Source organism: Hydra viridissima, unplaced genomic scaffold, assembly GCF_058129835.1.
Source record: "Hydra viridissima isolate aposymbiotic clone 2 unplaced genomic scaffold, HvirCarnegie_v1 scaffold_1, whole genome shotgun sequence".
Taxonomy (NCBI): domain Eukaryota; kingdom Metazoa; phylum Cnidaria; class Hydrozoa; order Anthoathecata; family Hydridae; genus Hydra; species Hydra viridissima.
Window position 1 is genome coordinate 26,481,844 of NW_028324300.1, and position 19,007 is coordinate 26,500,850.

At 29.1% G+C, this 19,007-nt stretch overlaps 2 pseudogenes across 2 annotated transcripts; both read left to right on the top strand.

Moving 5' to 3' along the window:
* The first annotated feature begins 895 nt into the window (after positions 1-895).
* LOC149894172 (uncharacterized) lies at positions 896-6,368 on the top strand (annotated as a pseudogene). The gene has a single exon (XR_016455381.1). The product of XR_016455381.1 is annotated as an uncharacterized LOC149894172 (transcript).
* Positions 3,291-9,300, top strand: LOC145186076 (sterile alpha motif domain-containing protein 3-like; annotated as a pseudogene). Its single transcript, XR_016455591.1, has 8 exons — positions 3,291-3,378; positions 6,775-6,916; positions 6,996-7,232; positions 7,553-7,667; positions 7,836-8,005; positions 8,086-8,299; positions 8,380-8,554; positions 8,696-9,300. The product of XR_016455591.1 is annotated as a sterile alpha motif domain-containing protein 3-like (transcript).
* Positions 9,301-19,007: the final 9,707 nt, after the last annotated feature.

Below are 19,007 nucleotides of genomic sequence, written 5' to 3' on the forward strand. Positions count from 1 at the left end.
ATGTTGTGTCTCCATGGCTTTTAATTAAATCAGACATTATTTCAGACATTGTTTGCTCCTGTCTAACCTATAGCAGTAGGGATATAGTCTTCAGTTATAGAGTAAAAAAGAAGAAAGTACATTCAAATTTCTCTTGTAAAGTTTGTGAATGGAGTTGCTGAACCTACACTAGTAAAAGCTTGCAAAGACCCATTATTTCAAGAACTGTAATAGCATTTCGCAAACTAGACAAAGGTCTGTTTGTAATTAATAGAGTTTTTGGATTAATGAACACGGTCTACCGACAGCCCAGCAACCTTTCATCACACACAGGATGAAACTGCTAAAGTTTATGTACCTGTTGCTTAGGTGGCATTGAAAAAAGCAGCAGTTGAACTGAAGGAGATGACTGGATCATCAGATGAAGCTTAATCAGGCCATGCGTCATGGCAGAGGAGAGGGATTTTGTCATTAAATGAATTTGTATCGTTAATTTGTGTTGAATCTGGTAAATGTATTGATTGTCGTGTTAAAAGTAAGCATTGCATCATGTGTGATACTTGAGAGAATAAAAAAGACTCAAATTAGTATGCTTTTTGTGACAAAAATCGCTGAGGATCATCAGGTTCTATGGAACCTTGTGGTCTAGTCGCAATGTTTTGTATGTCAGAACAGTTCAAAGGAATGTGATATACTGAATGAAGATACAAATATAAAACCCTATAATAGAAGAAAGGGTTTTAAAGACAAGCCTTGTGAAAAGAAGTGAATTCTTTTGGTGCTGGTTTTAATTTGCTAAGATACATTAAAATTTATCTAAATTAATTGAAATTTTGAAGAAGTGTTTATCATTATATGAAGGGTGTCTAGAATTGCTAATGTGCTACTTGGATGATGAGAGCTTATTTCATTTTTTTGGGGGTAAATATTTTTTCTTTAAAATTTTGCTTTTAGTATTTTAGTTGTGAACTTTTCTTTCCAAGAAAAAACATGGTCCTAATCAAGCGTTCAGCTTCACAGTTATGATTTAGTAAAAAAAGAAGGTACTTTAGTGATATAATGTTGAATTTTTTTTAATCATCTTTATTAAAAAAAGAAAAAATTTTTAATCAAAATATTTTTTAACTGACTAATATACTTTCTAAAGTTGACCAAAATCGATATTTACACTTTTGAAATCAGACTTAAATTAGAAATCTTATATCGAATTTAGAAATAAGAATGTCATGATAACTAACCAACTAAATCGACTTTTAGTCTATTGGTAGGAAATCCTTAATTGATTGACTGCTCAATTTTTTCAAAGTTAACTACTCTCAATTATTTTACAAAAGTCACTTAGTTAAAGTTTTGATTATAAGTGACTTTTAGTTGATTTAATTAAACTCAATTACAACACTAGTTAATATTGCAAAATAAAAATAACAACATATAATTGATCAGAATTTTTTAATGGAATCAAAAACTCTTTTATTATACAATATAACCAGAATAAAAATTTTACAAAAAATTTTTTTAAAATATAAATAACGGTCTCCTTTTAAACATAAAAGATTTTCTAAACTATCAAGTTTTTCATGTTTTTATTAAACCATCGGCTGGTGCTTGAATTAGTTTCTTTTTTTACATGTCATCAATTTCAACGTTTCTTTTTGAACTTACAGTTGATAATGCTTTTACTTTTTTGTGGACTTTCAAACGCAACATATCACATTCTAGATGATTTAACAAACTTTAACATGTCTCTAGTAATTGGAATAACTGGATCATTTAGTTGCTTTGATGATGTGTGATCGCTTACAATTCTTAAGAAAATCTTCAATTAAATTTTTCAGGGTTAGAGTTAACAATATGCAAGTACCAAATTAAACTTTTAATATTAAATGACAGCTTTAAAAGTCTATCAAACCAAGCATTTATTCCACACTGATATGTTTGGTGCATAAATTTTATAATAAGCTTAACTTCCACGAGAAACTCAAGGAAATATTGCTACAACTTTTCAGCAATGCAATCACACACAATGAACACAATGACAAATCCACAGAATGTAACTTTAATGCAGCTAATTTTTTAGACCAATACTGTACATACCTATTACATTTAATAAATTGTTGAATTGTAGATTCATTAAATTTAAACTTGAAAAGAGCTTAACTCCTATAACAATAACTTTAATATAAAAACATTCCAGACCTAATGGTGCATTAGGACTTCGTTTTGCTTTGTTTAAATCCTTTGGCAATTTTTAAATATGAAAACATCTTGATTGATCAAATCAAAAGAATAATTAGATTCAATATACTTAAAACCATGAAGGTTTATGTTTTTAAAACCTCTTTTATAACTGTAAAACAAACCATTAAAGATTTTAGCAAAATATCTACCTTTATCTTTATTGTCCTAAATTTCTTTAAATAATCACATATGAAGTTTGATAATTGCATAACTACTTAGTGTCCTTGCTCTAATTCCACTGACTTAAAAAAAAACTTTCTGACATAACTTGCAACATGCAGAAAAATGATCAGCATAAATTACTTGGATCCAGTTAAAGTCAAACTCTTACAATTTAGTATATTTTATTTTTCTCTAAGATATCTTAAAAATATAAATAAACAGTTGAATTTTTGAAAACTTAATGAAGAAATTTAAAAAATTATGTACAATGTAATTATTACTCTTATAGAGACCAAACTTAACGCACAACATTAATTTTGCATTCATGTAAAAAGAACAACAACATAAACGGAACGGAATAGTCACGTGTTAAAAATATCCGTGTGATAAAATTATCGCAATATGATTGGCGCACTGGTAATAGCAAAATTCGATGGCTTGTTGTCAGTGCATCTGCACTGGTAATAGATTTTACGAAAAAGTTCTTCAAACTTGCATTATAATGCAAGTTTGAAGACATTTTAAGGTTCTTCGCATTAATTGTTAGAGTAAATATCTTAAGTTTCTTCTAAAGGTTCTTGAGAAACTTTTCTCATCTTTTTTAAGACGCCATTTTGTTTTTTTACTTAGCGTGTTAGTTGATTATAACGTGGAATCTTATAAACTTGACTAATCATGAATTCTGAAAAAAAAAAAGTGATATACTGCCAATGGTTAATAGCTACCATACGATTTTATTTTATCAATTAGTAAAATTAATTTAGGATACAGTATGAATTTCAGATTCTACACAATGATCCCAATATTATATTTAAAACGTAATTTAGAATAATAGTAATCATTTGCATCATATTGTCGTATAAGTTAGATCAAAACTATAATTATTTTTTAATTTTCAGTTAAAGTTTGGAATGGAAGAGTAATTAAATTGGTCAACTGAAGAAGTTTGTTTGCATTTAAAGCAGAAAGGTCTTGGTGGTTTAAGACAAAAAATTGTTGGTTAGATAAGGATTTTGAGTTTTGAAATGTTTGACTGTTTTGTAATAATTATGCTGATGTTAAATTTAAATTTATTTTTGTATTTAGCAAATTATTTTTTTTTGGAAATGGCTGCATCTAATAATAACTTGTGTACTATGGCTGCATCTAATAATAACTAATGGCTGCATCTAATAATAACTTGTGTTGTATACGTGGTATGCAGAAGTATTCGGTGCAAAAATATTTAAAACATTTGTATATCATGCATGAACATACCCCTGGTTTTTTCCCAGTGTGTAATATTGATGGTTGTCCTGCCAAATATAAATCTGTAAAATGTTTATGTCACCATATGCGCAAAATGCATAGTTTCATTTTTAGCACACCTCAAGTATTAACAAATGAGTCTGATAATTTTATGAGTGAAACAATGGAAAACCAAATTTTAGCAGACAGTGTTGGTAATAGCACCACAACAGAGTTTTCTATTGATTCTATCAATGACAGCTGTAGTCTAGAAACCAGTAGTTTGGATTCTCATTTAGGAGCCATACCTTTATCCTCACTAGACAATCTACTCAGTTTTTTGCAGAAACATTATGCTATGTTTGTAATTTCAGTAGCAGAAAAACATTTAATTCTGTCTGTTGTTCAAATTGATTTAGCAAACAAAGTTCAATCTTTGTTGACTTATTCTAGTCATATTTTTTGTGATCTAATAAAGCAGCAACTTGGGGAAAATTTTGTATATAATAGTGGTTTGAATCAACTTTTAAATAGTGATTTGCTTTTAGATAAAGTTTTATCTGTGGTCAATTCTAGCAAAAAGGTTGTTTCATTTTGTAAGTCAAACTTAGGTCTTATTTTGCCAGTTGAAATAAAATTACATTCCATGAATGAAAATCAATGTGAATATGGTTTAAAAACACCAAGCTGTGAAACTTTTCAGTATGTACCAGTTTTACAATTACTAAAAAAGTTAGTTGAAAATGAGTTTATCTGGAATTCAATAAAAAGAAAACTTGAAAAAGATGAGTCTATTAATAATGAATTATTATATGTATATTCAGATGGTTTAAATTGTAAACAACATGTCATTTTTAAAGACAAAAATGCATTAAGAATCCATTTATAATGTGATGAATTTGAAGTGTGTAATCCAATTGGAGCTCATCGTTCAGTACATAAACTCTGTGCATTTTATTTCTTCTTGGGAAACATTGAAGAACAATATATTTCACAACTTCAGAATATAAGTTTATGTATTCTTGTAAAAGAAAAGTTCATTAAGAAATATAAAACATATAAGCAAGTTTTAAGACCTTTAATTCAGGATTTACTGACGTTGCAGAATGAGGGTATTTTAGTTACAGTTGATAATATGATGGTTCGATTGTTTCGTGGGGTTGCAACTATATCTGCTGATAATCTTTCCTCCCATGCACTAGCTGGTTTTCAACGCATTTTTAATTCTGGTCATTTTTGTCGTCAGTGCATGACTACTTATGTTGATAAAAATAAAATTTTGGTTGAATGTGATACAACAATTTGTACCAATGAAATGCATTATTATCATTTAGCTGCTTTTTCGGGTCCAGGTCACATTTCTTCTAGTGTGTTTGTGTTGAAAAATGATGTCCTTTATTGGATTTACCATACTTTAATGTTTTACAGTCTTTTCCACCAGACATGCATGATATGTTAGAAGGAACAGTTCCACAATTAGTAAGTTTAATGTTGTTAAAATTCAATGCACAAAATATAATTACAGTAGAACAGATAAATGCAGAGATTTACATTTTTGAAATTGGCAGAAATGACAGGAAAAACAAACCAGTACCATTTGTTATCTGTTCTAGTGCATCTATTAACTTTGTTGGTTCTGCATCACAGAAGTTTTGTTTATTTCTGTCACTACCGTTTATGATTGGCAATCGCATACCAATATCTAATGTGTATTGGTTACTTAATTTACAGCTGCAAGATATTGCAGCTGTAAATTAAGAATATAAGGAATATTTGCTCCAAAAATTTCAAAAAATGTTTTGACATATCTTCAATTTTTAATAGAACAGTTTCTGCAAAATTTTATTGAACTTTTTCCCAATAATTTAACACCCAAGTTTCATTTCATGCTCCATTATGCTTGTCTAATTAATGATAATGGACCACTAAGATATTTATGGTGCATGTGTTTTGAAGCTAAACATTTATATTTCAAAAAGTTAGCTTCTTCCATTAGAAGTTTTAAAAATATAGGTTATTCTCTTGCAAAGCAGCATCAGCTGAGACAGTGTTGGGAGATGGCATCTTCTGATTTTTTCAATGAAAAGTATGAAGCATCAAATCTATGTTCAATTACGTTTGATAGTTTAGCAACAAATCTTCAGGAAAAATTGTTGTCTTTTTTTTTTTAATGATATTATTGATAAAAAGGAAACAGTTTGGAAGTGTAATGCCATTACTATAAACAGAATTCAATTTCATGTGCATGATACAGTTATTTTAGCTTTACTACATGCAGAAGAAATTCCTTTATTTTTCAAAATTTATTACATTATTCAATTTCGTCAACACTGGGTATTTTGTGGTAAGTTGCTGATTTGTGACAAATATAATGGCCACTTGCATGCATTCAGAGTTATAGAAGATGAAAATTTGTCAATATGCTTGCCAAAAGAAGTTTGTGATTATCAACTTCTAGACACATATACAATACAAGATGGCCACTCCTATATTATTCTCAGACACGTGTTTTAAATTTTTGAAGAATAAATTTTTGAAAAATAAATTTTGAAGAATAAAATTTTGAAAAATAAATTTTTGCAGAAAGATTTTTTGTTTTTAATATAGTCTGTTGTACTTGCACAAAAAAAAGCATATAACATTTATGTCAAATTTGATGATGAAACAAGCATCAAACAATAATATTTGTAATGTAGGGAAGTCTTAATAACTACTATTAACACCTAATAATCATAAAAAAATAACTAACAAATAGATAAAAATATATTAATTAAAAGTTAGATAGTTAATGGTAATAAAAATAATGTTAATAAAATAACAAACATAGGACAAACAAAATTCATAAAATTCTAATTATTTTGAATTTGTAAGGTGACCTTGCAAATTTAATATTTAAGTTATTCCTACTGTACTTTTATCAAGTTTCAATAGGAATAGTGTAATTGTAACATTAAGTTTGTTACAATTAAATAAAAATCATCTCAACAATTAAATCAATATGTAAAATAGTTGGGCCCTCTCTATTGTGATATATTTGTCCATAAATGTCTAGTAAAGATATTTAACCCTAAAGCAAGGGGCTTGAAATTAATTTATGGCTAGATATTTGTAAAGCTCTATTTAGCACTGACATTTGTATTAATTACTTATAATTTACTTTTAATGTAGAAGAAGACATAGATGAAAAAACATTGTTGTGTTTAACAGAGACAATGGTTTCAACTTTATGTAGGACAATGCGAAAGCAAGTTATGCTATTGGAAGTCATAAGGAATCTTAAAGCACCACCTGCACATCAAGTTGATTTAATGTGAGTTTTAATGCAGTTTACACTTTTTGATACAATTAAAAATAACCTTGTGCTAACACAAAAATGTTGTGTTTACTAGTGTGTCAGAGCTTGGCAGTAGTGCATCAGAAACAAATTACACTGGTGCTAGAAATATGTTAGTAGGATGTGTTAGAACTAAGACACCATGGCCAGTTCGATATCAACTACCTCTTTTGCCACCAGCAGTTATTGCAGCTTTTGAAGCCGAAGACCTTTGCTTTCTGCAGTTTAAGAGGAACAGCTGTAGAAACCAATTGATTCAATGTTTATACGATGACATCAGCAAGTTTACATTGTAAGTGTATTTTTATTGAAATGTAATATGAAAATCTCAAATAATATTGACACAATTTAATCAAATAATATTGACAAAAATAATATTGACACAATTTTTGTGTCAATATTATTTTTATCATCATGACTGACAATTGTAACAATTAGCTCATTCATACTGACAATAAAACATGTCAATGTGTAAAAAGGTTTTGTTAATATAAAAGTTTGTTTTAACAGAAAACAACCTGACAATATTGTTTTATTTTTGTTTTATACAACTTTTAACAATAACAATTTCTTACATTTATTTTGTTGTCACTGTTTAATTTTTATTTAAAGGTATCCATCCAGTACCCAATATTCAGATGTGCTTGCTGCCCTATGTAGCAAGTATCCTTATTTGAATGAGTTCCCTTCAATGAGTGGTAGTTCATCACAACAATTTGTACTGTGTGTAAGTTGATTAATGGCTAATATAATAAATAAAATGAAGTATATAATATAATAAGAATATGTAAAATATTTTTAAACGTAAATGTAATGTATATGTATGTATATGTATATAATATATGTATATATAAATCTTAATCCTTATGTCAATTAAATTTACTTATAATGGCAGCCTACGCTGTTGGAAAGTCTAAAAAATAAGTTCAAGAAGGAAAGAGCCCCTTTAACTAATGTTGAGACTGTTGCTATTCATAAAAGCAAATTTGGGAATCCAGGAAGAGGAAGCAAGCGCAAAGAAGATTGTCTTGAGAATGACCAAGCTTGTAGTAGGACACATAGAGACTTGGTATAAATTAAGCTTAACTGTTTTGAGATAAAATATTTAAAAAAAAGATGAAATGATTATTGAAAAATAAATTTCTTTTGCCACATTCTCTGCCTATTGGTGAGGATGATGCAACTGTAGCAAAACTTCATCAGGATATGATAATTGAATACCGTAAACTTCGTCCAGATATGAATATGCTGATTGATCGTCAGCAGCGTAGTTGGTTTATGGGAGCAAAGGATTTTAATGGACGTCTTCTCACAGTTGATCTAAAAACTAAATACCCATGGCTCTGCTCTGCTCAATTGGTAGGCTTTTAACTATTCTGTGGATTTTATTTTTTGTGTGTTCTAACTTAAAAATATATTTTATAATAATGATGTTAAAGCTTCTTAGCGAAATGAAACTGAGATTTGGTAAAGATCTCGTTAAAGAACTTCATCAACAGATAAAGGGCTTGGAAGATAAAATCTTAAGCTTGGTTAAATTAAAGTGTAAAGACAATTTTGTTTCTGAAATTTTTGCTGAAATTGAGTGTGAAATTAATTAAAGCACTAAGAGAGGTAATAAATTTTGTGTAATACAAGAGATTTCTGTTTTCCAATTAACTATTGGTAAAGGTTTTTATGCTTTTTTCTATTGAATATTGTTTTATAATTTAATTCTGTTTTATGTTTCTATTGTAATTTTTTTTGCTATTTCAGATGCTACATTCAATGGAGCAATTCTTTTATTTCCACGGCTATTCAAAGAATCTGTTGAAACCTTGGTTACATTTGACGACACTCCAAAACAGAATACACCAACAATTGCAATCCCTCGAGCTCAAAGGTTGACATCAAAATGTTGTAGAATTATATTAGATGACCAAGAAATAGTTGAACATCATAATGATGTTGATATCTCATTAGCGATGGCTTTTATATTTGCCTCCTATTTTATTTACGATATACAGTACCCTGTTCAGTTGAAAAACACATTATTTTTTGAACACATCATATTTGGTGTATCAAATAAAGAAATCCCTGTAACAATTCACAGGATGGCGAATACTTTGTGCAAAGTTATTGATTTATTTTAAACTTATTTTGTATCGAAATCTTAACTTCAACTGCCTAACATAATTTTATAAATTGCAAAATTTATAAAACGAGAGAGATTTACTAGATGATGAGTACAACCTTTTATATATCGTATATTGTTTGTTTAGGTTTAGCTTCTACGAAGGGAGGTAACAGAAACGTTTAAATTAAATCAACTTTTAAATTTATTTTATCCAATAGTTTTGTTATTTTTTATTGCTTATAATATATGCTTTTTGTTAATCTAGTCGTTGTTTAATTCATCATTTCGCATAACAAATAAATGGTAAAACGTTAAATCATTTTTATCACGTGATATAAACTTTTTGGAAGAACAAGGATTAATTTGTTTGAAAAACTAATAAGTTTTAATAAAATTGTTAGGCTAAAAAATTATCCAAAAATTCAATAATAATTGTTATGGTTTTTTTCAAAAAATCATTCAAAGATTTGTTTAGTAAACATTTTTTCAGTCAGATGTCTTGAATCTGAAATAGAAATTCAAAAACAGTTCTTTGAAGAACCTTTACAAATATTTTTTTTTTAAAAAAAAAGGTTCTCTTTAGGGTTCTTCGAAGAACCTATCCAGATATTTATCTGAACTATCAAGAACTCTTAGGTTCTTCGAAAAACGGTTTAGGGTTCTTTAAAGAACCCTATCGTAAGGTTCTTCCAAAGAACCCGTACAAAGGGTTCTTCGAAGAACCTCTACGGGTGCTCCCTCAGCACCAACGTCAAGAACCCTCTAAGGTTCTTCAAAGAACCATTCGGCTTTAGAGTGTACTTGCAGAAATTATGTTAGTGGTGTGGCATTTAACGGGCAATATTGCCCGTACTTGCTCGCTTATCGAATCCGTACACCTCGAGTATCGTGTGACTACACACCATGCTTTTAAAATAAAAACTCGCCGCAAGATACAAAAAATGTTAGGAAAGATTTTACAATAACGGTTAGGCATTCTTAAAAAATGGTGAGTGATGCAAGTTTTATCATCATTTTCGGACTCAACACGCACAAAACATTAGGGAAGATTACTAAAAAGACGTTATGTCACTGTAAAATTATGGACATAATTATTTAATTTTTATTCGACTTAAACAATATTATTAATTCGATCGAAGAAAAAGACGAGAAAGCCACCAGGTGGACACACGTGGACAATCGCAAGTAAAGTTAAACAGTCAAGCAATTAAAGTTTAAAACTGTTTTTGCAAAAACGATCAGAAAATCAATTGTATATATACGATAAAATGATAATACTTCAATTAGCGAAGTTCGCGACAATTTTGCAACTATTTTATGACTTTATAAACAAGTCGAGACCAGAGACAAACGTTAACCAAATGATGACTGGCAAAACCTGTTTCAGAGAATCATGACTCAGGGCTTAAAACAAAAACACTAAATGAAATTGAAAATAAAACATCATAGTCTATGCTAGAACAACAACTGGTTTAAAAAACATCTGCGGACAAATGGAAAAAGAACTGTTGAGAAAATCTGATTTATTTTCGGATTTTTGTTGAGATTTTTGTTGAGAAAAACTTAAGAGGATTTCTTGAAACTTTTGAGAATGTCTAATGGAGTTTTTAGGGAGATTTTGAAAAAGTCTAATGGAGTTTTTAGGGAGATTTTGAGAATGTCTAATGGAGTTTTTAGGGAGATTTTTGAAAAGAGAGTTTTGGAGAGAGAATTTAGCCACTAGAAGGAAAATATGCACCTACGGCTTCATTGGTGGGTGTTATTTGTTGAAGAAGAAAAGTAAATCACAACTAATTAACTTAAACGCAATAAAGTATCAGTAAAAAAGTATAGAAGCGAAAAGAAAAAAAAACGCAACCCTCACAGTAATTATACATGGTATACAGGAATTGATATTAGAAATTATCATATTGCTAATAATTAATTGAGTGCTTTAAAATTTTAAAATAATTTCGCATCGTGTTAAAAAACGACCTGAACTATGATTACCATTTTAACACAATATTTTAAAAAGCGTATAGAATTTCAGGTATAATCTTATACACATTTTAATTGTTGATTCATTTGATCTAGATCTCTATGCAACTCACGTAATCTAAAATATGTGATCTAAAATATGGAACTTCAATTTGGAGTCCTTTTCAGAAAAAAAATATCGATCTTATTGTCAGAGAATAACATAGAGCGACATGACTTATTCAGCTTATTTTGCGTTCAAAAGTGCACAATATTGTGACAATTCAAATAGACTTCATTGAATTCAACATTCAAATATTGACTGACTAAATCATTCGAAACAAACGCTCAACATATTGAGAAAGAACTTCATGCTTTGCATAACACAATTTACCAGTCATAACTTGGGAACAAGGTTTTTAGTAGCAGTTTGCTGTATATCAGAAATATAATCATAGTAACTGTTTTCTGTTGCTGAGGTGGTAAAAGTTTTTTTTAAGTAACCTATTCAATAATCTAATAGAAATGCTTCTCAAAGATAGGGTCATATAGGTACTGTTGAAAACATAAATCCAGAAAAACGTTAGGATAGCTCTTCTACCTTATATATAATTCTTGAAAGAAGTTTAAATAAAATATTGTTTTAAAAATATTTTTTTTTTTAAAAAAGTTGTCGACCGAAAAAATAAATAGCAAATCCACTCACATATCAGATAGATATTGATAATATAAAAAATGATAATATTTATAATAGATACTCGAAATGGCTTCCATTTTTTTACACAACAGTTTCCAAATGGGCCACCAAATTGTCGATGGCTGTCGCTGTTTTTTCTTGTGAAATGCTTACTATTGCTTGGTCAACGCAATAAACTAATTTTTCTTTAGATTTGGGTTGATTGCGATGAAATACTGTTAGTAGAGCCAGTAATCCCATGGATTGAGGTCTGGGGAACGAGGAGGTTAGAATTGTTTGAAATGTCTGCCAATAACTCGGTTTTACCAAACTAATTGAAAAGAAATTGTTTGACGCCGTTAAAAATGTGGAGCGGTGTACCATCCGGCATGAAAATAACTCAACGCACTTTCCGGTTTTTTCTCAATTCCGGTAAAAGGTGTTCCTTCGACATGGTGAAATATTGTTCGCCGTTGACGGAGTCTTAAAGAATAATGTACGGACATTAAACGTCTAGGAAACATCTATCCAAACAATAACTTTCTCCGAATACAGCGGCAATGTATAAGAAGAATTTGGATTTTCTTTAGACCATGTAATAAAGTTCATTGTATTTATTTTACCATTGATATAGAAGTGGCATTCATCAGTCACAATACAGAATTCAAAAGTTCCTCGTTTTGAAGAAGCCAACTAGCAAAATGGAGTCGAAGTGATAAGTCTGTTGCTTTCAACTCTTGTAGCATGGTGAACTTATAAGGAAACATTTAAAGCTTTTTGCGAAGGATATGATGAATAGATGCTTTAGGAATATTTGTATCATCTGCAATTTATTGAGTGGAGCAGGAACCTGTCTCCACTTCAATACAATGCAGTGATTCCTCCATAACTTATGTTCGTTCTTCTTCTAAAGATGGGTGACCTATTTTCCGTTGATCGAGAACATTGCCCGTTTCTTCAAATTTATCAAACAATCTTTTGATGCTGTGTGCGGAAAATAGGTCTTTTATTTAACCGCGTGCTTGTTTGAATTTTCGTTGTGCAACTGTTGCACTTTCACCCCACATCCATAATAGCATTCGATGATGATAACTCTGTCTTCCATAGAAATATTGTTCATGACTGTATTCACAAAAATAACTATGTATATTATAAATATTCCTTCCATATATATATATTTAAGAAAAACATTTTAGAATGTTCTCATCGGCTAATTATGAACAGACAAATGAAATTGTGAGTTACTTATCGAACAGCCTGTATCAATTGTATTAAATAATACATCATTGAAAGAAAAGTTTATTTATTGAAATTCTTATTCACAAATTTATATGTATAAAATTCTTATTCATAAATTTATCCATCCTTAAGAAGTAAAAAAAAGACTATAAACAAAAAGTTTGTTTAGGAAACCGAAACAGCAATTAGAAATCCTGCTATAATGAGATCACCAGTTTCATGGGAGATATACTTAGGAAGATGTTAAATTTCCACCTGGAAAAACTAAAGGCTTGCCATTATGTTTTGGTCTGTCCATGTAAAAAAAACGTTGATAATTTCTTTAAAAAATGTATTAAAACGAAAAGTAGCTTTACAAAGTGAGACTTTACTTGAAAGTGTTGATGATATTATTATTAATGTTGAGAGCAACACTGATACTAATGTTGTCATTGAAAAGGGTAAAGCTGTTTGTATGTTGCATTAATTTGAGTAACATGCTAACGCCATTGGCAACATTTAGTGAGGCTCTATAAAATACATTTATAAAAATGGAAACTAAAGAGCTTGAAAAAATTTATCCGACAATACCAATTGCTCGTCAATAAGATATGGACAGCGATCATGCTACTGGTTCCGGATATAGATTAAAAAAGATTAATAAGATTTACCGTATACTCGAATCTGAGCAATCCATTTGCAAAAAGCTGAGAAAGAAACATAGAATCTCAAATGGAGTTAGTAATACTGACACAACACTTTTAGCTATATCTAAGGGGTGGGGTATTGCTGGAGTTGGATTATTATCCACTTTTGTTGCAAAACCAGTAGTAAAAGCTATTGAAGCAACAGCATTAGGCTTGGGATTTCTAAGCATTACAGGTGAATTTGTTAATAAAAAAGTTATCAAAAAATGCTAAACAAATATGAAAAGATAAAAGCATTAGCAGAGGCGATGTTGAGTACTATTAGTCATGTTTCAAAAGCACCTAAAGATAACATTGTTTCACAGGAAGAGTTTTCTATAGTTCTAAAAATATAGAAAATATAGTTGAAAAAGTAAAGTTAAGTGAGAGAAGAAATAAAACAGAATTCTAATAGTAGGATAGATGAAGATGAAAAAAGCCACTCATTGATAAAGGAGAACAGGAAGCTATGAGCACTGTATACAATTTCAACAAAACAAAAGTGACTGGAATAGATATTTGTTGAGTGTTCGAGAGTAAGCTCTGTGAAACGATATGAATTTGTTGTTTCATATAACATATCTTTTGTGTTTACGTGTAACATTTATTGTGTTACATGAGACATATTTCATACATTTTAAAAAATTATATTTAGTAAAAGGATTGTCTTAACTAAGATTGACAATGTTGAAAAAAAATATCATTAATCTCAGAATATCTCAAAGTGAAACGAAATTCTAAAAATATGCTTATGGATGAAAAACTGGGTCAATTGAATGCTGTAAACTTTTTCACCAAACAGTATAAACCAATAATTAACCAATATGTACCAATAAAGGTTGGTATTACTGGTTTAAGAAAGCAACAAATGAGCAAAATAAGACTATAACAAAGACCATTATTGCTGCACAAGTTTATGATATCAAACCGCTTACTTTCGGTGATGAATCTTTAAGTTCTATTAATTTAAAATTTCAATGCTTGGGATAAATAACAATATTGACTCGTAAAAGACTTAAATAAGTCCCACATTATTTAAAGTATGGGTCCCGCACTCGTCATGCGAGTCCCACATTATTTAAAGTATGGGTCCCGCTCAGAAATCCCAGTCGAGACCCACAAGATTTTGTCCAGGGGGCCCGCACGGGAATTGAAGGTGAGTTTTTATTGATGTTAAATAAAGGTGAGTTTCTATTGATGTTAAAGCTGTACTTCTTTACCAAAGAGGTGTTTGGTGCAAAAAAGATTGTTATTTGTCTTATCTAAATCTTTTAAATTTGAATTCTTTCATGAGATGCACACAACAATCTTACAAATCCACTTTTTTCTATTTACTCTACTTATTGGGTTTTGACAAGCCAAAAGATACATACAAAGTATGTATACAAAAAATATATATATAAAATATATACAAAAAATATATATAAAAAATATATAAAAAATATATAAAAAATATATAAAAAATATATAAAAAATATATAAAAAATATATAAAAAATATATAAAAAATATATAAAAAATATATAAAAAATATATAAAAAATATATAAAAAATATATAAAAAATATATAAAAAATATATAAAAAATATATAAAAAATATATAAAAAATATATAAAAAATATATAAAAAATATATAAAAAATATATAAAAAATATATAAAAAATATATAAAAAATATATAAAAAATATATAAAAAATATATAAAAAATATCTACAAAAAAATATATATAAAAAAATTATAAAAATATATATATAAAGTATATATATAAAAAATCTATATAAAAATGTATGTAAAAAATATATATGAAAAATATATATAAAAAATATATATAAAAGATATATAAAAAATATCGAAAGATGGCATTGTTCATCAAGTAACTTTCAATTTAAGTTAATTCTAAAATATTCTCAAGAATAAACTCTTTATGAGGTATTGTGGTTATGGTCAATGTCATAACAACGCTTTTTAAGGCCATTTTAGACTTATGCCTTAACTTTGGCGCGAGTAAATGATATAAAGAAATGGAAATTTTTAATTCTCAGTTTTAACATGGAAAAATCAATTACATATATATATATATATATATATATATATATATATATATATATATATATATATATATATATATATATATATATATATATATATATATATATATATATATATATATATATATATATAAAATATGAATAAACGAGTTAAGTGGTTGTTACAGTTTTATGAGTTTTGTTAATAAAGTTATTAGAAGTTTGAAGCAGTCATGAAATCTTCTCATTAGCTGTTTCAAAAATATAAAACTGTCCAAATTTTTAGATGAGACATTCTCTGTTGAGAATTGAACAAGTAATTGCTCTGACTCTTTTAATCAATAACCAAGTGAAGTCATACCAAGTATATTCTTCTATCTTTTTTTACCAAATTAATACTTAAAACAAGTTTTAATGCAGTTTAAACCAGTTCACTTGCTAAAACATCAAGTGGGAATCTCTTTATTGAAAAATATGGAGTTTTGTTTCTTTTTTAAAAAAAATCAACGATGACTTATTCAAAAAAAAAAATTTATGTTACTGTACCACAGAATGACGTCATTATCTCTTCAATTGTCGTCTATTTAATGATTTTTAATAGTGTTGTTATCGACTTCGACTAAATCGACTTAAAGTCGACTAGTCTAAAGTCGAAATTAGTCGACTTTGAAAAATGGAATAGTCGATTTAATCGACTATGAGTTTTTTACTAATCGACTAAAAGTCGATTTAGTCGGTTCATCATCCTAACATCCTTATTTCTATATTTTCACTTAATTTAATATTATCAATTTTTAATATTGCTATGATGTTGACCAATAAGTAAAGAGAAGTCTTTATAAGTAGTTTATCTTGTAAATATAAATTGTTTGTAAATATTGAGCCAAGCAACAGTGGGCTAGGGGTGAGCAAAAGCCCCAAAAACCAGGACATTGGTGGACATTGGACATGAGCAAGAGGTAGCCAAGGTTTGGCTGAAGAGGTTCAATCGTCGCTGGACCAAATCTGGTAGGAAGAGGGAGAAGTTTTTTATGGACAATCGGTACTGGTTGCTGGGAGAGCTGGAGACAGAGGTGAAGATGGAAGTTAATGAAGGAGGTAAATCAAATATAATATAGTTATATTTTGTTTTTAAAGGATTCATGATCTACCATGAGATGGAGGAAACCATTGTTGATGGAAAAGTTGCCATCATTCTTAGTGCAGTGATTGACGCAACTACTGAGCAGCTCCAACCTGAATGACCTGGAGAAGGTTTATAGAATTGTGGCAGATCTTTCAGATATTAGATTTAAACATGGCCTGTCACCTTTCATTTGTGGATAAGAAGCATGGAGTACTTCCTTCACATAGCCAACAGGCTATGTTGATTTTTAAGAAGTAGCAGGCTAAGAAAAAAAAAAACAGACTCAAGTTGCGCTGAGGTTTGGTCTTGGTATCAATTTTGATGTTCCAAAGTCAGGAGGATCTGGAAACCAAAAGGGGATACCAAAAGTCAGTAGAGATTCTAGGTATTGATGAAGAGCTGATGAAGAGGTTTTACATTACCCTCTGTATCCTCTCCAGCAACGAGAAAGTGGACGCTAACAAGCTGCATCACTATAACCTGGAGACTGCACAAATGTACACCAGCCTGTACAACTGGTATTAAATGCCCCTGTTGTAAAGGCTGGTGTACAGTCTTCGCACAAAGAATACACCGTCTTGACAACCACTGACCACCTGTGCGGTCTCGACCACTCCTAGAGACAAAATAAGCCCTAATTTCAATACCCGACCTTATTTACCTATATTTGAACATACAATATGTCCCTTTTTTGTTATAAAATTGTTAAGACATCCAATGACCCACCCTGAAATTAACACCTGTGCAGTAATGACCACTCCTAGAGACCAAGTATACGCAGATTTGAATTCCTCGACCTCAATTACCAAAATATCTGACCATTGAACCTAATTTGCTGTATCAGATAAACTTAACTCTTGGCTTACTGTATATAGCACCATTTCATTTTAATGTTTCCTTTTTCTCATTATAGTAACCAGTTGATGCTTTTAAAACAAAATGTTAAGTAATGTGTTATGATATTCAATTAAGGATGAGAAAACGTTTAGCAAATCTGTCACCCCCAAAAAAGTTTAGCCGCCCCATCTGCCCTGACCTGTTTTTAATTAATAAAATTATTTGTTAATCATTCGCTTTAATTGTTGTGAAAAAATGATAAAAAATGCTCATCAGTGTTTTTGTTTTTTTTACTTTGTGATTGTAATTTCTATTTTATTTTGTTAGCTTATTCAATTTTAATTCATCTAATAGATTAGTTGAATTAAAATTGAAAAAAGAAAACGCTCTCGATACAACAACACCATGTGCTATTATAACAGTATCACACACCTTGTTTATTTGTTTACTCTTTTAAAGTTCTAGTTTTTTTCATTGCGTCTAAAAGATAAATTGTCAAGCAACATTAAAGTATATGATTATAATAAAATTTTTTATTCTAATATTTCGACTAAATCGACTTTTAGTCGACTTAGTCGATTTTAAAAATGTATTAGTCGATTTTAGTCGACTTTTGAAAATACATTAATCGATTTAGTCGACAGTTTAGTCGAATAATTTCTAAGTCGTAACAACACTAGTTTTTAATTAACCATCGACCGAAAAGCAGAGTCTGGACATATTCAGCATTTTCTTTTGAATGCAACTGCAATTCACACGAGCAGATTTTATTATTTACTAAAAATTACTTTCCAATTATCTTTTAAGCAAAAAAATTTGAAGTGTTACAACCTTGCTTTCTTAACAACAAATTTGTGATGTTACAACCTTTGTTACATAAAAGATAATTTTAAAGTAAGGGAAGAGCTTTAATAAAATATGAACCCCTTATTTCAACTTTTTCTACGTTCAAAAGGTTACTCTCGTTGCTATGGAAACGGCAAATCTATTTTAATATCGAAATCAGTCAATATAAATGATCAGGGTTGAAAAAACATGGTTTGAAAACAACCGAAAACATTTCAACAAAAAACTGATTATCTTTAATAAAATTTAAAACATTTTTTTTTTTCAAAAAAAAACAAAAAAACTTTCCGTTCTGAAAATTCTCGAATCCCTTTATTCCAAATGCACGAATATTTTCTTCATGACTATTGATAACAACAAATGAACCAACCTAATATTTTTAATTTCAATTATAATTTTTTCAAGTATTTAAAACTTCTTTCAGCTTATATAAACAACAAACTTTCGCTTATTTAAAAAAAAAAAAACTCGAATTAAAAAAATCATTTTACATTTTTACCACGTTTCGTGATTTAAAAGAAATTTTTATTTTGTTATAATTTTATAGTATTTAATATCATATATAATTCTTGTATTATTT